At 39.0% G+C, this 19,836-nt stretch overlaps 1 protein-coding gene across 1 annotated transcript in view; it reads right to left on the bottom strand.

The window, feature by feature from the left end:
- Window positions 1-19,836, bottom strand: part of sgcd (sarcoglycan, delta (dystrophin-associated glycoprotein)) — a 161,886-nt gene that overhangs the window by 42,042 nt on the left and 100,008 nt on the right. The gene's annotated exons all lie outside the window — the stretch shown is intronic.

Here is a 19,836-nt window from a genome sequence, read left to right as displayed (position 1 = left end):
CAAATATATGTGGGAAATGAATGTGTAAAACGATAAAAGTGAAGACACTGTTTTCTCTGTAATGCTTGAATTTAGTCAACATGCATCTTGATACTGCAGATGCTGTACATTGTACATTGTAGATGCTGTCATACATTAATAATGCATGCTTCAGTGTCTATGCAAATGTCCCATGTATGGAATGTGTGCTAAAACCATTTAGGCAACGACATAAATTGAACAAAATTGTGTTCATTTTGCAGTGACACTAGACTTCATGCTCCATTCACTTGCACTGAACGCGGGAAACTGGAAGCGCAAGCACAAACAGAGAAGTTCAAAACTGGTGAACCCTGACCTGTGAATTCACATAGCGAAAAGCCGCTTGACCAGAGGAGGACGTAAATGTCAGGAATTGCCCTCTTGCCTCAAATTAAAGAACACACAAACTTAAAATTTGCATGGTTTGCAGTGTTTGGATCCAAAGTTTGGTCCAAAGTAATGGTGCATTATCAAGATCTGTACAGTCAAACCAAGATGTATTCAGACACCTTCAACATTCTCACATTATCACAATTTATTCGCTATAGTTTAGAAAATGGTAATAAAATATGACAAGAACTCAGAGTTTAATTGTGTCAGAAATTAATCTTGATAATGTCAGATAACTTTGATAAAAAGGTATGTCATGGATTACAATCAACCAATCAGCTGTCAGCTGTTAAATTTAAGTACATAATTAGATAATACCAATTTAGGTCAACCAGTTACCAAGCAATGCTTAATTTTGTTCAGTCTGTGGTGTCAAAGGTCGCATTAGCAATTAAAGAAAAAACACTTAAGCAAAACATGGTCAGGTCAAAGTGTCTGAATAATTTTGGTCCCAAATGTTTTAACAATTTTACTGGTAGTCCACTGTATGAAGACTTTTTGGGTATAAGATGTCACAGTTTACTTTATTTTGCTATCCTCATTTCCATATATGAACTATCGTGTCCTGTACCCACTAGTATAAATTATGCTAGTGGGTACAGGACACGATAATCTGTAAATAATTTTTGGTTTGCATTCTGTCACCGTAAATCGTCCCGTCAATCATCCTGTCACAGTTAACGTCCTCTTAAACACACTCCACATTTTATTAAATACAATTTACACTACTCAAACAATTCTTCCTACATTATTGGAGAGAAAACAAGTAGCATGTTGATCTGCCAATCAAGGGTCTTTCATGCGAAGAACTCTGTTCATGTTGTTTGCATAATGATGCATTTAATTTAACCCATTTAAGCTCACCGGCAACTATAGTGGCCGCAGTTTATAGTTGTCATTTTCCCTTTGTAAGTATTTTTCTAGATGTTATCCATGTCTAATGAATGTCTCTAGAATCATCCAAACAAAACAAATTTTACAACAAATCTACAGTTTCAAATCAACTATAGTTGTCGTCGGGCAAATGACTTGTAAGTACATATATCATGGGGAAATGGGGTATACTGTGTTAATAGGTTAATAAATCAAGATTTTTGGTCTTGTTTAGGGCTTTTTGGTTTCATAATATACCACCTAAAACATGAATTAACCCTTTAACTGACATCTCTACTGTACAGTAGACCTTAATTCGATAGGGGAAAATATAATATTTTATGATATAATGTCTTGTAAGGGCCAAAATATTGAGGACCCTTCATCCAGTTTGGATGCGTTTAATTCAAATTGATCAAGGACTAATTCCTCTTTAGTCCTCTTTAGTTTAGGGGTGTGAAAATCTAAAGTCAATGTCCCTGCAAAACAGACCAGCCAATGAATGTAGTATTGCATCTATAAATTATTCATTCAAGAACATTGTGCAAGTTTACTGCAACAATGGAGCCGCAAACTTGACATAGGACTTTTGAAAATCCATCATTTAGTAAATCCTGGTAAACACTCATTGTCACAGCTGTAAACACGACAGCGTTCTTCTTCCACGAGGGAGTTTGGCATCACTGCATTTGTTTTCAGGCGGACTGTTAAAGAACTCAACACGCACATCTCGCAGACATCCGGTAGAATTCAACCAATCAGATGACGACTTCGAAACTCCTGAAATGTTTCCAGATAAGTGTGCCAAATGCATCAGACGTTCAGCCAACGGTCCGTCACGTCTAAGGCTGAGATTACATTTTGCATGGCACCTAACTTTTTCTGCAGCAGTTTATTTCTGCTACAAAATAAGTTATATCGCCATCTAAAAGGCATTGAAGGTACTATATCTTGTGCGTTTTGCCCTTACCCACCTAAACTTGTCAAAAAGGCTTAATTATATGAATGTGATTACATTAGCAGGTAATTCTCAGTAATTGCTGAGATGAGGACGAGACTGCAGCCGGTGAAGAAGCTTTGACTATTACATTTTACTTAACATTATTTTATTCATCCATTATATTGAAGAGACAAGGATATTGGTTTACTTATGCCCTTTTTGACCTCTTGAACTTAACTGATACTTGAGTGTTTGCAGACGTTTAAGAGGCTGTTGTGTCGGCAAAACTGTTTCTTGTTTTTCACTGCCATGTCTCTTAGGTGTTGAAGACTAGTACATCCTTGAGCCTACATTCAGGACGTGTAAAATACTTAAGTACTCTTAAAATCCGATACTTTAAGACTTTTAGTCGTATTGGAATGGGTGACTTGTAAGGTTATCTGTTGTAATCTGTACGTTAACTCAAGTATGGTGTCCATGTACTCTTTACACCTCTGTGTATCAAATGATTAATGTATATGTTTCACTTAAAGTGGGACACATTGTCAAGGTTTTTTAATCCTAAAATGCTACTGTAGTATTGCCGCTTACAGCTGGATGTTAGGGTTGGATTGTATCCAGCAGAGAAGTGTAGTGCATTGACTGAGACGGGCTCCATATAAACGTGAGTAAATCACAGGCAGAACCGCAGGGCGGTATGACTGTATAATGCTCAGAGTGCGGTCAGAGCACAACAGCTTGTTACCGCTGATTAATGGAGACAACCGGGCACCATCCGTTAACGGCAATGCAGGCAACTGTGTCAGTGGAACACCGCTGCAGGTGGCCAAATGAGGGGAAATTGCAGCGATCTGTCTGCAGCCAATAGGACGTTACAATCAGACCAACTTGTAGCAAGATTCCCAGTGGGTACCTTATTGTGACTCGCATGAAAAAGGAAGTGTCTTTTTGTGCAAGATTATTATAATTTTGCATTTTCTTCGTATAATTTATTTTATATTTTAATTTAGGGTCACACTTATATTAGGTGTCTGTAACTACTGTAATTACATAAACAGCTACAATGTACTCATTATGTTCATGTTGTATTGCAAAACTTTTGCTACTATTTTAGTAGGATACAGGTAAAGGTAGGACAGGTTTAGTATGAGTAAGTTTAGGTATGGATTAAGGGGTCAACACCCTAATTATAAATGTAATTACAGAAATCTATTACAGCTGTGATTACATGCAGATATTTTCTAAATACAAGTACAATACAAAAATGTTCACTACCGTTCAAAAGTTTGGGATTGGTACGATTTTTTTATGTTTTTAAAAGAAGTCTCCTATGCTCACTGTTAGGAGATATCAGGCTCGAGAGAGAGAGATTGTCATACCTGCCAGCTGGAGTGCCCATGATCTCCGCCAGAGGGCACTCCTCCCAAATCTTGTGTGATTTTATAATGGACTATATTTCCCATAACCTACTGTCTGGACCAAGCGGCAACCTCCCGCAGTTTCTCTTGAAGCCAATACGGAAGTGCCTCAAACTGCAATTCATCGTCTGGCCGCTAGGGACAGGATCCAGAAGGGAGCAGAATCTCATTGAGCCCCATGTTAAAATGGCCAACTTTAGAGCAGAATAAAACATATTTACAGCCTGGTACAAATTGTGCTTTTGGTCTATACGGCTCATTTTGCCCTTCATGACAACTGTGAGGGGGGTGAATTTTTTTATAACTCATTCGTTTACATTATATAAAGCCTTAAAATTCTGCAAAATTAAGGCCGTGGCCATTTCGAGTGACAGGTGGATAGCCATTTATCTGCTGTCTGTTAGTCATCGCGTCACTTAAGCTCCGCCCACGTCCCGCCTTTTTGCCCATTTTCTGTTATCCGGGAGTGACGCGCGATGACGCGCTGCCAAGATGGCTCGTCCCTACTTTGCGCTTCAGAACGGCTCATCAGAATCCTATGGGTGACGTCACGGACACTACATCCATATTTTTTTACAGTCTATGGTCTGGACTCATTATGCTTGATTACATTCAGCTGTGTCTCATTGCCTTGTTAACTCTGCCTACATATGCCCAGTGTTTTCGCTCATTTTTTGCAAAGTCTTGTAAATGCCACACTACATTTTTGAACGCTCTCTTCCTGGTTTTCCCTAGTAATGAAACTAGGGAACATGAAACGCTTAAACAGTTGAAGCAAATGTACCGTATTGTGTCAAAGCTTCAAATCAATTTGAAACCTGTCTCCTCGGCGACCCCTGCCGATCAGAACATTATAAATGCAACAAAAACCCAGGCCAAACATGCATAAAAACACCTTTTAATCACATTAAATCTATTTCAAATGTTTTATTGAAAGTAAAATCTTTCAAATCTTTTTAACTAATCATCTAATAAAATTAAATATTAAGTATCTATATGTTCTTTTATCAATTGTCAGGGCTTGATTTGTTTGTTTCATGGATGGCTCAGATAAACAGGCCAATACAAGACTATTAACTACTATTATTCATTTGAATTATACAAATGTCTAATTAAAATGTCTACAAATGTATAAAACTGTTCAGAGATCAGGTAAAACCCACAGACACTTGTTCAATGGTTCTCAGTGACTTCTCATGATTCATGGGTTCACAGAGATCATCGCCCCCTAGCGGTGAACCGTTGGTGTTTCGTAATGAAGCCTCGTTTAATGAAATCAGGTGACTTTGGCAGTTTGATACGTGCTCCGAACCAATTGATTCAAAACAGAAGATTCATAAAGCTTCAAAGCTTCATGAAGCAGAGTTTTGAAATTGCCATAAAAGTAGTTTTCCCATGTTATAGTTTTGACCCTCTGCCTTGTTTTCCTGGATTTCCCTGTTTGCCTGTGTTTTGCACTGTGTTATTGTTTGGATTGTTTTCCCTGTGGTCATTGACCCTTTGCCTGTCTTTTGGATTTAGATTGTGGAATGCTAGAGGGACACTGGAGCTGAGAACAGACGATGGAACAAGGAATACAGGAACTTGGAGAAATCGCAGGAGGTAAATAGCTCTGGCTGAGTAAATGCAGGTGATGAGCAGAGGAATGGTGGTAATTGTAGTTTTGAGTGTGAGTAAGCCGGGACGGACCGGTTCACTTGTGAGTTGTATTTTTTATTTTTATGCATGTCTATGTATTCGGCAAACAGCCTGCTACAGAAATTGAATAATCAAATGTAAAATAAAAGCAGCACATATGATTTGTTTCTTATTAAAGCTACAAAAGTTCTTCAGTCAAGAGCAGTGAGTGATTCTTTTTTCTTTTTGTCTTTTGTTGTTTGATTAATATTAAGGACACAGGCGGTAGCAGGTTTATTAGGCTGCTGTCACTTAAAAGAGCTGCACGGATCCAATATACTGGCTAGGGTTTACATGACAACTCGCCAAGCTCAGCATTTCGACATTTTAGCCTGTATTTGACCGTTTAGGTGCGAACCCGAACCTCAAAGTTCACTTTGCTTGTCTGTGTTTGGCTCCGTCTCAGAGCGTGCACACAGAAAGCTGCTTGGAGAACATGCTTTCACGCTTTAACTCTTTTTTTTATATCAAGCACGTCCCAATTTACCGATTTTGGAGAGGCTAGCAATAGCAAGCTAGCTTTGAAAGCATAAGATCCCACCCTCCCTTCAGAGCGTCTCCAAAGTCACACCTCCTTCAAAACACAAGAACGCACATCACACACACTTTTTTTTACAAAAGCTGTCACTGGGGCGGTACCCTTTCAAAAAGGTGCACCTTTGTACTTAAAGAGTGCCTATTAGTACCTCAAAGGCACATATTGGTACCAAAATTTTACATATTAGTAACTAAATGGTACATATTAGAACCTTTTTAATGGGTACCGTCCCAGTGACAGCTTTTGTAACTTTTTTTCTGAGAGTGCAAAAGCATCATAAGATGAGAGATGCCGTTTAATTACCTAATATTTTAACATAACATTACAATAATAATGAAAGTAAACAACCTACAGAGCTCTTACTTGTACCACCTGACTGCTGCAGATTAATTACGGCCTTGATAGTGTTGCCAGAGAAAAACAAAAAGCCATGTCTGTAGCTCCGGGTAGAACGTCATGTGTTGCCATCTCTAAATTACGTTTACGACATGACGTGAACGCAGCATAAGCTCGTTGGTTTGGTTCAGTTTGGTTTGGTGTCTAGTGTCTACAACTCTGCATAGCCTTATGGGTCTAGTGTCTACAACTCTGCATAGCCTTATGGAACGCGCTGATGACGTGTGATGTCTGTGTGTGTGGGGTGCGCAGAGGTTTAGAAATACATATGTTGACAGGCAGGTAGGACACTGAATTAACATTTTTTGGTCCTGCGACTTCCACAGAAGATATATGTATATTTAGTCCACTTCTATTATTGATTACTATATCAGAATGTGAAGAGAGTTTCAATCAGTAAAACAAAAAGTGTTTATAAAAATAATTGCCTACCCTACCTTTAAAGTTGCAGTAAATGATTTTTGAAAAAAAGTGGATTGGACCGAACACCAAAACACACGTGTAGCCAATCAGCAGTAAGGGGTGTATACACTCATGATGGTGGAAAAGAGCAAGCTCGGTGCACAAGACAGAAATTAGCAGAACGACCATAGAAAGTGTAAAGACGAAGTAGAGGCAGGCGGATCCATCTGCAGAACTTTATTGAATCAGGTAATGAAACAAGGAATCACTGACATAAACCACAAAGGAAACACGTAGCAACATGCAGCGTGGCAAAACAACACTTCACAAAGAACAAGGCAGTCCAGATAAAGGGTGGATAATGATAAACAGGTGGATGTGAGGATACTGAATAGACAACCAGACAGGGCTGGGAACTAATGATAGCAGAGGGGAATGATGGGAATTGCAGTTCTAGAACTCAGGTGACAAGGAGCGTGTGAGACCGGAGAGAGGTGAAGACGCGCGCTCAGTGACAGGCGTGCGCTCCGTGACAGGCGTGCGCTCCGTGACAGAAAGAGAGATGGCATAGAAAATACAAAAGAGGAAAAGGCCAGGGGAATATAACTTTAAAAAGAAGGGTTACGATCAGGCAAGAGGTTCCGCATTAATACTTTCCAGGGGCGAGCAAGGGCGGGAAAGACTGAAAACGGACACAGATGTTGGTTTATTTAATCTCGCTACCAGAGCAACGCTACTTTTCACAGAACTTAGATATGTCTTTTGCTTGAAAATACTGTGTGTCATCTTCAGTTGTTTGTTCAATTGCATTATTATTATTATTAAAAGCCTGGAATGTCTAAACCTCCACCACTGCCTGTTTCAAGCATCCGCTCCCAAAAAATGTGTCCGGAAAGTGAGATAACATGCTCATAATATAAAGTTTTTCTTTTGGTTCCCTGTTTTGGTGATCGCTATTGTAGGGCGCTTATGTAGGGAGCTGTTCATGAAAGTTTGTTTTTTGGGATGGAAGGAATGACTTTGCCATCGAAGGAGTAGAGGAGACATTCCAATGAAATATAATATTAGTACAAATTGCTTTGACTTATTGATAACATCAGACCCTCGGGCGGCAGACACAGCAGATTCCGCCATAGTCATTGCCTGTGTTGCATAGTGTGTATGTGAATGTGGGGGCAGAGGCATCAAGATAGGGGTGTGATTTTTTTGGGTAGGACTGTGTTGTTTTGGTGATTTCAAATATCTACTGCACCTTTAAGTGTGGGCTTTTAAGGAGGAGCGAAAGCGCACTGCTGGAAAGGGACGGAGTGGGGCACAATAATCGTTTTATCTTGATTATCGTATTTTCATAATTGTTGGAAGCCGAAATCGAAATTCGATTTCAATGAATCACACAGCGCTAAATGCATATGTACATTTTTGTTAATAAAAATACAATTCTTCATTGCTTGCATGTTAGTTCACAGTGCATTAACTAATGTTAACAGATACAACTTTTAATTTTGTAAAAGTATTAGAAAATGTTAGAAGTATTGTTTATCATGCGTCCATGTGTAGTTAACTAACAAATCAAATCTTATTGTAAAGTGTTATTGAGATTACTTGCACTGATGTTTAGGGAAAATTTGTGAAATTCTGTGCAATGGACTGGTAATATATTAAACGGCCAAAATATTTACCACGAAAGGGGCAGAAATATGAAGAATGCTGAGCTTTCTGGACCGTTCTGTAGTCACAGACTTTGCTTATTGCTCATTCCTTACCCATTACCTGCCATTTAGCTTTCACCTGCCAGCAATTGTAAGTAATTCCTATAGTATCTTCAAGCTCATCCCTTGATTACAGGAATACAATCAATCAAACAAAGCCCAAACTGCACCATATATTGAAACCACTATCATTCGCCCCAGTTTCCTTTCCCAGAGTCTTACTGGAAAATGACTGGGGAGCATCAGTGATGTTAAGAACCTGAGATGAGATATAGCAGCACTCCGCTGTGATAATCGAAACGAGCCGTGACAGGGAATTTGCTGAATGTGTCAGATTGTGCTTGTAGCCCTTCCTCTCACTAGTACATTCACCGTCAGCAGCAGTCAGTGGGATAATGATATTAGCAGTCAGATTCTTTGCTTTAATTGTAATTAACACGCGCTGATTAGCCTCAATTATATTCCAGTGACTCACAGCAGTGGAAGTTATTTGTTTTTGTAATACATACAGTATATAAAAATATAAAATGTATATCAAATATTAAAAAAAAACAAGATAAAAATATGTTTGCCTATTAAAGAATATTTAATTAACTGCAATTATCGCAGCATACAGCGCTTAACGTTGCCTGTAATTAAAGCTGTTAATTGAATCTATAGACATATTCAATTTGCTCCTTCTGGACGGGCTTCAATCTCAATGCATTTGTTGGGGTGATGGAGATTAACAGTCTGTGAAATGTGGTACAGGAGATTCCTTTACAGAGGAAATATGGCCCCTACATTTCACCGTTTTATCATGGCTGAATGGAAAATTTGCTGTGCTGAGTGACCATTGGAATTCTGTCAGATGACCATGGTAAGCGGATGATAAAGGGTCTATTAAAGCAGGTAAATTATGGTTAAGGCTCCGCAGTACCCACACTCAGAGAAATAATTCAGCTTGTCTCTGGTCACCAAGCAAGATTAGATTTTCACACCGAGCACAGTATATTGGTGCTGCGTGAGTCTCACATCATGTCTTGTTACCTGAAGCCTGATGACATTATGAGCACGCAAACATACCAGGAATCATTCTTGCAATTTTGTGATATTTATAAGGGGTATTCTTTTTATAACATTTTCTTGGAATTTTCAATAGGAGCTGTATTGGTTTGAATAATTTCGCCTTACAACAATCATTTCTTCTGTGAGATACAATGTAAAGTGGAGAAAATGTAGTGGTAGGCCTGCATTGATCTATGTGAGCATGTCTTCATACATATTACAGTGTTCAGACCGGATTACACAATATGAGATAAACGCTGAGCATGAACTTCTCCACTATTAGAGAATAGCTAACTTAATAAGCAGTAATTGAACACACTCCATTGTGTATCATATGTACTAAGGAAGTCTGAATCGGTTTGTTTGAACATTTCATAAATCACTGATCAAATAAATGATTCACTATTCAAATAAATAAATCACTGAATCTTTTAAGTTTGAGCTTATTCTATTTTTTAAGATAAAATGTTTGGTTAAAGGGATAGTTCAGCAACAACAACAACAACAACAAAAATCTGGGACCCACTTTATATTAGGTGGCCTTAACTACTATGTACTAACATTTAAATGAATCATTGTACTTATTTTTTGATGTAAGCACATAGTAGTTGAGGCCAGGCCACCTAATATAAAGTGGGACCAAAATCTGTAATTATTTACTCATCCTCATGGCGTTCCAATAACATGGGACTTTGGTTAATCTTCAAAACAGAAATGTAAGATGTTTTAATGAAATGTGAATGTTTTTTTTATATATTACATTTATTTTGAAAGTTTTTTTAATGGTAGCATGACTGTACAGTATTTTTAATTTCAAAGTACTTTCTTAATATTGACTCTTTGTATATTCTTTATTGAAGAAATTGCATCTACACAGCACTGCACACAGCACTACACATACATTTTCATTAATTTGATGAAGGATACACTCCATTCCTCTTATATAAACCTATGTGCTCACAGCTTCTGTAAACATTTCTTCTCTCCCTGAGGCTGGTCATGCTCACTGTAGCAATGACAAATGGCCCTATTGCAGAAGATGATGTTATCTCCTTAACAGAAGGTCTGTTCATCCAAGCTCATGTGTGATGCTGCATTCTTGTGTTTGAGGTTGCCTCAATGAACACACTATCCAGATACACAAACTGGACAGACTTTGTGGAGGTAATCACCTGAGGTCTGTATTAAGTGTTGCCATTTTATTTAAAAAATCCCTTCACTCATGCTTTCAAAACTAACTTTTGGAGCTACTCTTGACAATTAACTACTTTGATAGTAGTTTGTTTGTTTTTTTGCAAGCTTCTGAGATACAAATGCTACGGCTGTCTCACAAATGCCTAGTCAAGTGCGCCAAGATGCACTAAGCTGTGGTGCTCATGCGACGCAGGTTCAAATCAGGGTACATTTTTTTTAACCATTAAATTATAATATCTCCGTCAGGATATTTTCTTATGTATTTTTATTGCTCTTTTTGCTGCTTTCACACCGAATGTGAATTGAGCGCCAAATTCGCTTCTATCGCGTCTAGTTGGATGCTTGAACCTTTTGAATCCACTCGCACGTTGCGCTAAAGCTAAAGCGAGCATTTGAAGCGAATAGCTCCGTACGACTGCTCACTGCCAATATCAGTCTTTCCTCCATGTTGAATGCGTGACTCCAGGCGTGCATACCCCCGTTGATCACGTCATTTCACCACATGACAGCAGCAATAAGCTCCTGATTGGTTAACGTAGTGCGAACAGACGCCAAAGTTCAGATTTTTCAACTGGGGGCGTCAAACGCGAATTCGCTTCAAACACATGAATGCACAAAAAGCACCAAATAAAATCCCTCGCGCAAGACACTCAATTCGCCTCTTTCGTGCGAACTGGACGCACGATTGAGGAAAAATCACGTCCATCACGTTGCGCTAAATGCGTCTATCGCGCAACAGGACCTCCAGGTCCTCCAAGTAATCTGATTACATAATGTGCTTTATGTAATCAGATTACTTTTGAATATCAACATCCACTTGGCTTTCCACTTGGTGGCAATGTATAGGATGATGCACTAGTGTCCACTGTAGAGGTTGATGTGCAACTATGCCATAAAAACACATGCATATGCAAGAAAATGCTTTTTGAATGGCGGTCTACTGTAGTGTCCTCTATGCATGAAATAAAATACATTTTTAATTTAACTATTAGCTATGTACACCGTGAAATAAGGTAGATATTATTTACACTATAAGTAATAAAAGATTGATTTCTACCACTACAGTATTTATGTTTAAATACAAATTTGTGTGTACATTGTAAATTACAACAATTATGAGTACATAGAAATAATATGCTATTTGTACTATGGGTAAATTGACTTGTTGGTCTATGTACACATGTGCCAGGTGGAAATCTTTCTTTGGTTGTGGCACATCAAAACAATTTAATAACATGCTCTGTGTGAAGTTGACATCCCCCTAATTACATGCTGCATAAGGGTCGCCAATTTACCATTTACCATGACAAACAGCATATGTGTTCTGTCATCTCTGCATGAGAAAAAGCAAGCAGCTCATGTTGAGTGTTATGGTGTGTAGTGCAGCAGGGAAGAGAAGATTCTGAGCTTCCACAAAGATGGGTTTATTAAGACGATGACGACCAGGTGCAGGGAATCCGGGGAGAGCGGGAGAGACGATGAGGAAGGGAGTTCAGGTGTGAGACAGGGAGGATTCTGTGAAATGGAGTCAGGGACTGGCGTCGATGTAACATTACCTCCCCCTTCTGGTAGTCGCGTCCTCGCGCCTTAGATGTAACATCGGGGAGGAGGGGAGGGCGCCCTGGAGACCTACACGACGGGGCGGGACTAGGACTTCAGGCAGCCATGGCGGGTCAGGAGTTTCGGGTGGCCATGGCGGGTCAGGAGTCTTGGGCAGCCATGTCGGATCAGGAGTCTTGGGCGGCCATGGCGGATCAGGAGCCGCCCCACCCACATGTTCCCTACAGATGGATGTATGGCCCTGAGGTATGAACCTTCTTTTGGGAGGTTCAGGGGTGGCAGGAAGGGCTCGTGGAGGACTGGAGCGGCCTCATGGGCTGGAGTGGCCTCGTGGGCTGGAGCGGGCTCGTGGAGACTTGGAGTGGCCTCTAGGAGACTTGGAGCGGACTCTAGGAGACTTGGAGCGGGCACTTGGAAGGCTGGAGCGAGCTCGTGGAGACTTGGAGCGGACTGAGACTTGGAGCGGACTCTTGGATGACTGGAGTGGGCTCGTGGATAACTGGAGCGGACTCTTGGAGGCCTGGAGAGGTAAGATCGCTCCAAAAATCAATGAGCCACCACTCCTCTCTTTGCGAGGACTCCGTCATGGCGGCGGCCATCTTGGCTGGAGACAAAGGCTTCGGCATTGCGGCAGCCATCTTGGCTGGAGAAGAGGGCTTTGCGGCAGTCACCCTTCGTGGGGTCTTTGGCTTCGCGGCGGCCCTCCTTCTCTGTGGTTTGGGCTTCTGGACAGGCAGGACATTACCGGGAGACCCACTGGAGGGATATGCGGAGGAAACTGGCTGAGGGTGAACTGATGGGGCCGTGTGTTTTTCTGAGGGGACTGAACGAGGAAGACACGTATTCTTATGAACCTCTTCGATCTCGAAATCAGAACAATTTGGTAACAAAATCAGATTAATGGACTCGACCAGGGAAAAGGAACAGGCAGGTTCAATATAACGAAAACTGTCCTCGTCCAGGCCCATCAGAAAAAACACATTAAGTGGTGTATCTGGCCAGTTCACCAAACAAGACAGCTCTGCAAACTCCTCCACATACCTCTCCAGCAGGCTACCGTCCTGTCTCAGCCTCCACAGATGATCTTCCACTGAAGTGTCTTCCTGGGGTGAAATGGGAGAGATCGGGACCAAGAATAGACCCATCTTTGTAGAGAAGTCCGTAGCAGTGTTGGTCCGTTCTTCTGTTAAATGTTACGCTTCCGTGTATGTTCATCTTGTTATGCCTATGTGTGTTTTGCCCTGGCTGACATTTCTGAGCGTTCTAATTTCTCTTGTTGGATTACTGCTTTTGACCTTGGACTGTTTCCTCTCATGTGAATGATTGCTGCCTACCTCTGACCCTTGGCATTGTTTCATAGACTATTGTTTACTCCCTGATTACTGTCTTATCTCCATTGCCCAGTTTGCTGTTCATCGACTCTGTTTGTACGACTACGACTGTTCTTAATAAAAGCTGCAAATGGATCCTCTTTCTGTTGACCCCTCTTTACATTGAGCTGATGCATTATGATTCATGTATGGTTGGGAGAAGACTGGACCTTATCCAGTTTAATGTATTTTTAAGTGAGGCATTTTTATCGTTCTTTAAATATTTTCTATACATTTTTATCGTTCATTATAAAATTCAAAACCTTTGAATTTTAAGCAGTCTTTACAATGCAATAGTGGCATAAATAGTGACACCATAACGTGCATTAAAAGTACGGAGCGTCTATTTACACCAAGTGAAAATATCACATTTTCTTAGCAATAGATGCTATTTACACTAATTGAAAATAGCAATGCCTTCTGCCCTACAAAGGCAAAAAAACTTAACTCGCTCGAGTGTGGAACTGAGAAAAATTACCAAATTATTTATAGGTAGGACACTGGAAATCTGGCATTTAGATGTTTTAGAAATGAAAATTATCAACATAAAAAATCTCAATCAAACTTGCAAAAAGTGTCACCAAGGCATATGGCAATGGCAGTAACTTCACATTATCCATATTTGGTTGCTGATCATCATTTTAAAAATCATTATAGTCAAACATGTATAAAATCTAGTGATCATGATATTTATTTCAGATGATTTACAATTGCTTTTTTATGTGGAGCTGTTTGGTAGCCTATTTATTGGATAGCTGACTAGCCTATTTATGCTATAGGCTGCTAGCCAGCTAAATGAAGTAAACTGCGATTGAATTCGTTTGTCTAATGCATATTTTGTGTCACAAATCTTACCTTGACGTTGATGTCTGTGTTTCAAAGCCATCTCAACCATAATTTTCCTTTGAGAGCAATGGGCCATCCTTAAACGCTATTAGAGAAAACAACCACTCAACAATTCATTTTATCTATAGGTACTTTTATTCCGGTATCGTGTGTGTCAGAAGTGCTTCAGTGACAGATGTATGACAGGCTACACCGTAATTTAAACGCAGCAACTTTAATGGACAGTAAAACAAAGGCACAATACTGTAACTGCGGGCCGGCACAGTAACTTCTAAACAATGGCTAAACAATAACAGAGTATTCTAACTCAATTTGAGTGTTCCAAAACAAAGGCAAAGAGCGGTAACTGGTGTTACAGTGTTCTGCCTTGGTTTCTCCTGGGCTTTTGGAAGCTACTGTAAAGACAACCAATTATTTTCTTTAAAAAATAACACATTTTCGACCAAAAATTTTGTTACTGCCTTTTGCTTTTGGGCAGCATTCTTTGCAATAAGTGCAAATAGTTGTTAGATGCTATTTATACTTATAAATGGTTGCAGATACTATTTGCACCTCAGTATTGTTGTATATTAACAGTATGCAATAATAACAGAGTAAATTATTATATTTATTAAAATTATTAAATAGATGACACCTTATTAGGACAATATGCCCTCCCTACACCTATCCCTAACATTACCCAACAAATACTTTTTTTATTAAACACTCGTTAGGCACTTTATTCCCACTTTTCAAATATTTTCTTAATTTTTATTGAAAATGTATGCCTTTCTTATCTGATATGTGATGGGAAAAGGAAGAAGAGCAAGTCTGGCAAAAGGCGGATTCAAACTCGGGTCGATCACGTTCAAAAGCTACTTTTATGCACCATACTCCTTACAGCCTACACCGCTACAGACATTTAATGGCATGTCTTTTTTAATCTTGTGTGGCAAAACCAAACATTGGGGGGCAGAATTAGAGTAAATGGCATTTGCCAACAAGACAAGAAATTTACACTTAGTATAAATAGACACTCCGAAATTGTGAGCATAGTTAATGTTAGCTAATGCATTAACTAATCTTAACAAATGGGACTTTAAAAAGTGTTACTGAAAATCCTACAAAAGAAAGCAGCAGATTCTGTCTGGCCTTGACTATGAGCTTAAACAGACATTTTATTATTTCTCTGCTGCATGTGAACCTTAATATATCTTTATGCCCTCAGAAACCATAAAATAAAAGATTACACAAAATAATGGAATAAACGAACGGCTACATATGGCAATTTTTAAAAACCATCTAACATTTTGATGTAAAATTGCCTAATTACTCATACATTATGAGACTCGAAGCTTGACATAGCATCTCTCGGGAGTGACTTTGGTACCCAAGCAAATTGCTTTCCCCTCTTTAACATCTGATTGTTAAAATTAATGAAGAATAACATTCAGCTCCGACAAAAATAATGCTCCAGGGGCAACATCAGCATGGAAGCCATATCAGTGTTTCAGACATAAATAACTCTTTCATTTCAGTCTTACAGGAAAATATTGCAGCCTTTCATTTGTAAATTCGAATGCTTGGCATTTCAGTGTTTCGGGTTAGGTGGGTTAGGTTTCCTGAATTTTGTCTAATTTAAAAGCACAAAAATAAAACTACTAGCTTATTTAGTGAAATAGTCAAGGTCTTTTCAGTAACTCATATTGAACTAAAGCAGCGAGCCCGAGCAGATGTTACAGGGTTTGTCCTAATTTGCTCTTATAGCTCTTCCTGTGGAGCTGAACAAAATACGAACTGAATTCCGCAGCTCCCCCGCCCCTCGTGAGACATTTTGAATTTCCTTCCCAGCTCTGTATTCTTTTATATCGGAGCCGACACTTATACTATGGCAGTCTCTCATCAGATGAAGCGCTGCTTATCATAAAAGAGTTGCAAAATACTGTAATCGAATGTCTCCAGCTGGGAATGATTCTCCTCTGCACTGAGACGAGCACATGAAAGGAAAGTGAGTGAATGAAAAGAAAAGTTTTCTGTGCGAGTTCGTCATGTCCTGAAAGACTTTAAGGTTGGATTGTTTTATGAAACTATGATTCATCCCATTTAGTGACTGTATATGTGTTTGCAATTATTTGCGCGCACACTGTTAAAAATAAAGCCTCTAATTAGAAGCAAAAAGCCCTACATGGCATAGTAGAACCTTTTTAAGTCCCACAAGGAACATTGTTTTCCAGTTCTTTAGAAAACGCTCAGTGTGCACTGAAAAAACTGGTAACCTAAAAAATGGGGTGCATGTGGTAACGTCTAAATTAATTCATTATATTAAAGTAAAAATTATAAACACTACCGAATCAACCTAAATCTCAAAGCACCTAGAAGATATCACAATATCACAATTAAGAAAACATTCTGTACTAAATTGGGATGATTGTTATCATTCTGCATGCTATACAATCAATTAACATGACACATTGATAATGTATTGGCCAATAACACATATAACATTTTTTAACTCTTTCCCCAACAGTGTTTTTTTTAAAAAGGTTGCCAGCCACCGCCAGCATTTTTGATCATTTTCACAAAAATGGCATGGCCCCCAGAATATTTGTTGAGTATCTGAACATGCAGTATGTCCAATGCTATCCCACGACCAATTCGTATGTATTTGTAGGAAGTGGCTAATTTGTATGAATTTGCATGACCTCACTGGTATGAATTCATACGATTTGTCTATACTGCAGTGATGGGTAGGTTTAGGTGCAGGGTTTGAGGTTAGGTAATTTGTACGAAATCATACGCAAAAAGCGTATTTAGCAAAAAGCTTACTAATTCATACGAGTGAGGTCGTACAAATTTGTACGTAAAATACTGAGATCGGGTTGGTATGTCAAATGAACAGACCCACTGCTTAAAAGAAAGCAGGTTGTTGTCGTGTTATTTTACAAACGTATGCATAATGTATGCGTACGCCCTGGTAATTTCTCGGCTTGACTACTGCAATGCTCTTCTGGCCGGACTTCGTGTGTAATCAAACCTCTTCAAATGATTCAGAACGCAGCGCCACGTCTTGTCTTCAACGAGCCCAAAAGGGTCCACGTCTCACCTCTCTTTATCTCTCTGCACTGGCTACCACTCGCTGCTCGCATCGAGTTCAATTGACGCTTGCTTACAGATCTACCACAGGCTCAGCACCAGCATACTTCCACTCGCTCTTACAAGTCTACATCCCTACCAGAAGCCTGCGATCAGCAGCGACGGCTCGTGGTACCATCACAGAGAGGCACAAAATCACTCTCCAGAACATTTTCATTCACTGTTCCTTGCTGGTGGAACGATCTGCCCGCCTTCATCCGGAATGCAAAATCCCTGATAACATTCAAAAGACAGCTGAAATTATCTCTTCCGGGATCACAAAAATCTATGCTTTTACTTTCCTTTAATCCTTCGCTATAACGTATGCTACTCTAAGCAATGTCTGAAGCTTTGTATTATGAACACTTTTTGTGTTTATTCGCCTCTTCATGACGGATCGCTTCCTTTATTCCTCATTTGTAAGTCGCTTTGGATAAAAGCGTCTGAATGAATGAATAAATGTAAATGTATATTGCTTGTTTCTGTGTCTTCTTCGCCTGTGTTTTGATCAGGAGATTTTGTATTCTTTCAAAAGATGTGTCATAGCGCCCCTAGCATATAAGCTGAACCAAATATATGCCCATCGATTTATTATTATCTTCTGTTCATGAATTATGATAATGTTTACTTTATGGTGTAATATGTTGTAGATGTTGTAAGAGTGCATAGTTTATCTCCCTCGTTGGTTTGAATGTGCTGCTAAAAGTAATAACGTCATTTCAAAATAAGTCCAGGTGTATTTCAGGCTTGTTTATAATTAAAAGGCATGCATTATGCAGAACTTTTTTCCTGGTTATTATTAGTATTTTGGTTACACAATACACTGCATCTGGCATAATCCCTGCCATAATTATTTAATAAATACAGTTTGAAACTGAAATATTTAAAAACCTAGTGTACTTTTTTGAATTCAAATAAATTAAATAATTTTGCTTGTAAATGTCTCCCCATATTTCTAAAAACTAATTATTTAATCAATTTGCATTGCAATAAAGTTATGCGCTCCTATTTGTATTTTATTTTTCCTTGGGGGAAAAAGTAGGTGTCAAGCCCTGCAAATCATTGGATGAATCAGATCTTTAAAGGATTTGCCCAATACAGTGAACATTGGCATTGAATAGTGAACATTAGTATTTGTTTAGTCTTGCTTTGACTGGCAGTTGTTGTCCCTACTAAAGTTCTATAGAGTTGAATTCAGTTGTGTTCTGATGGCAGCTGAAGTTATGTTTACCCTAGACTCAATCTCAGCTGTCATGGCATTAGAGCATAGTCCTATTACATGGCTTGAGCTTCTAAGATAGTTTCTAAGCTATAGACCTAAAGACAAAAGCAGTATTAGAGTAGCAGGATTTTCCTGACCTTAAAACGTGCACATCGTCCCTGTGTGAAACACCATAACTAATTCAGATGCCTGGCATTACTCCAGGAACACTTAAGATACAATCCGAAAGAGAAACATCCAGTTCCAAATACTCCTGTTCTCACTGCAATCCGTCACTGAGTTCGAGTGGATGTAAAGTAATGAACTGTGGCTTAGGGAAAATCATGGGGGAAAAATGGATGTACACAGGCGTGAGTAATCACTTTAAAGGAAGTTTAGCTCTACCCCTGAGACAAGCAGGCACCATGATCAAATACGGCACAAAACAACCTTGAAAAGTCCAGGATTTTTTTCTCACTTCCCAAAATAAATAATTGAAAAAAAGAGAAGGGGGGAAAAACATAAATATATATTCTCACCGTCTGGGGGTTTTAATGTTGGAAAGCACTGCCAAGTGCTTCTTGTTTTAATGCCAAATGTTACCAGAAACTGAAAGGCCTTTTCAAAACAGGTTGTGCCAACATTCTTTCAACATTCTAATAGGACTTGTGAATAAATGGGGACAGCATAGTTTTGAATATATATACAAATATTTTAAAGACAATATGTCTTGGTAATAGTAATACTAATAATAACAATAATAATAATTATTATTATTATTAAAGATTTTATATTGTAACTGTACTAAAGACAAAACTGTTAAAATAACATCTGGAAAATGTTTACTTTCTAATAACTCTACAGCAATAAAATACAAATCAAAGGAAAAACATTTTGGGCCCTATTTTAGCGATCTGAGCGCATGGTCTGAAGCGCAGGTGCACTTAGAGAGTCTCCAAATCCACTTTTGGATTTTGCAAAAAATGGTTGGGGCGCCAGGCACATGGTCTTAAAGGATTGTACTTAGTCTCTTAATGAATCATGAGTGTGTCTCATCTCCCATTCCCTTTAAAAGCCAGTTGCGTTTGCTCCATGGTGGATTGCTATTTACATAATAATAGCATACTAATGTAATAATTCCAT

The sequence above is a fragment of the Gobio gobio genome, assembly GCF_949357685.1.
Source record: "Gobio gobio genome assembly, chromosome: 14".
NCBI classification, from domain to species: Eukaryota; Metazoa; Chordata; class Actinopteri; order Cypriniformes; family Gobionidae; genus Gobio; species Gobio gobio.
Note: the sequence above shows the minus strand (reverse complement) of the source record. Positions and strands in the feature narration are given on the sequence as shown.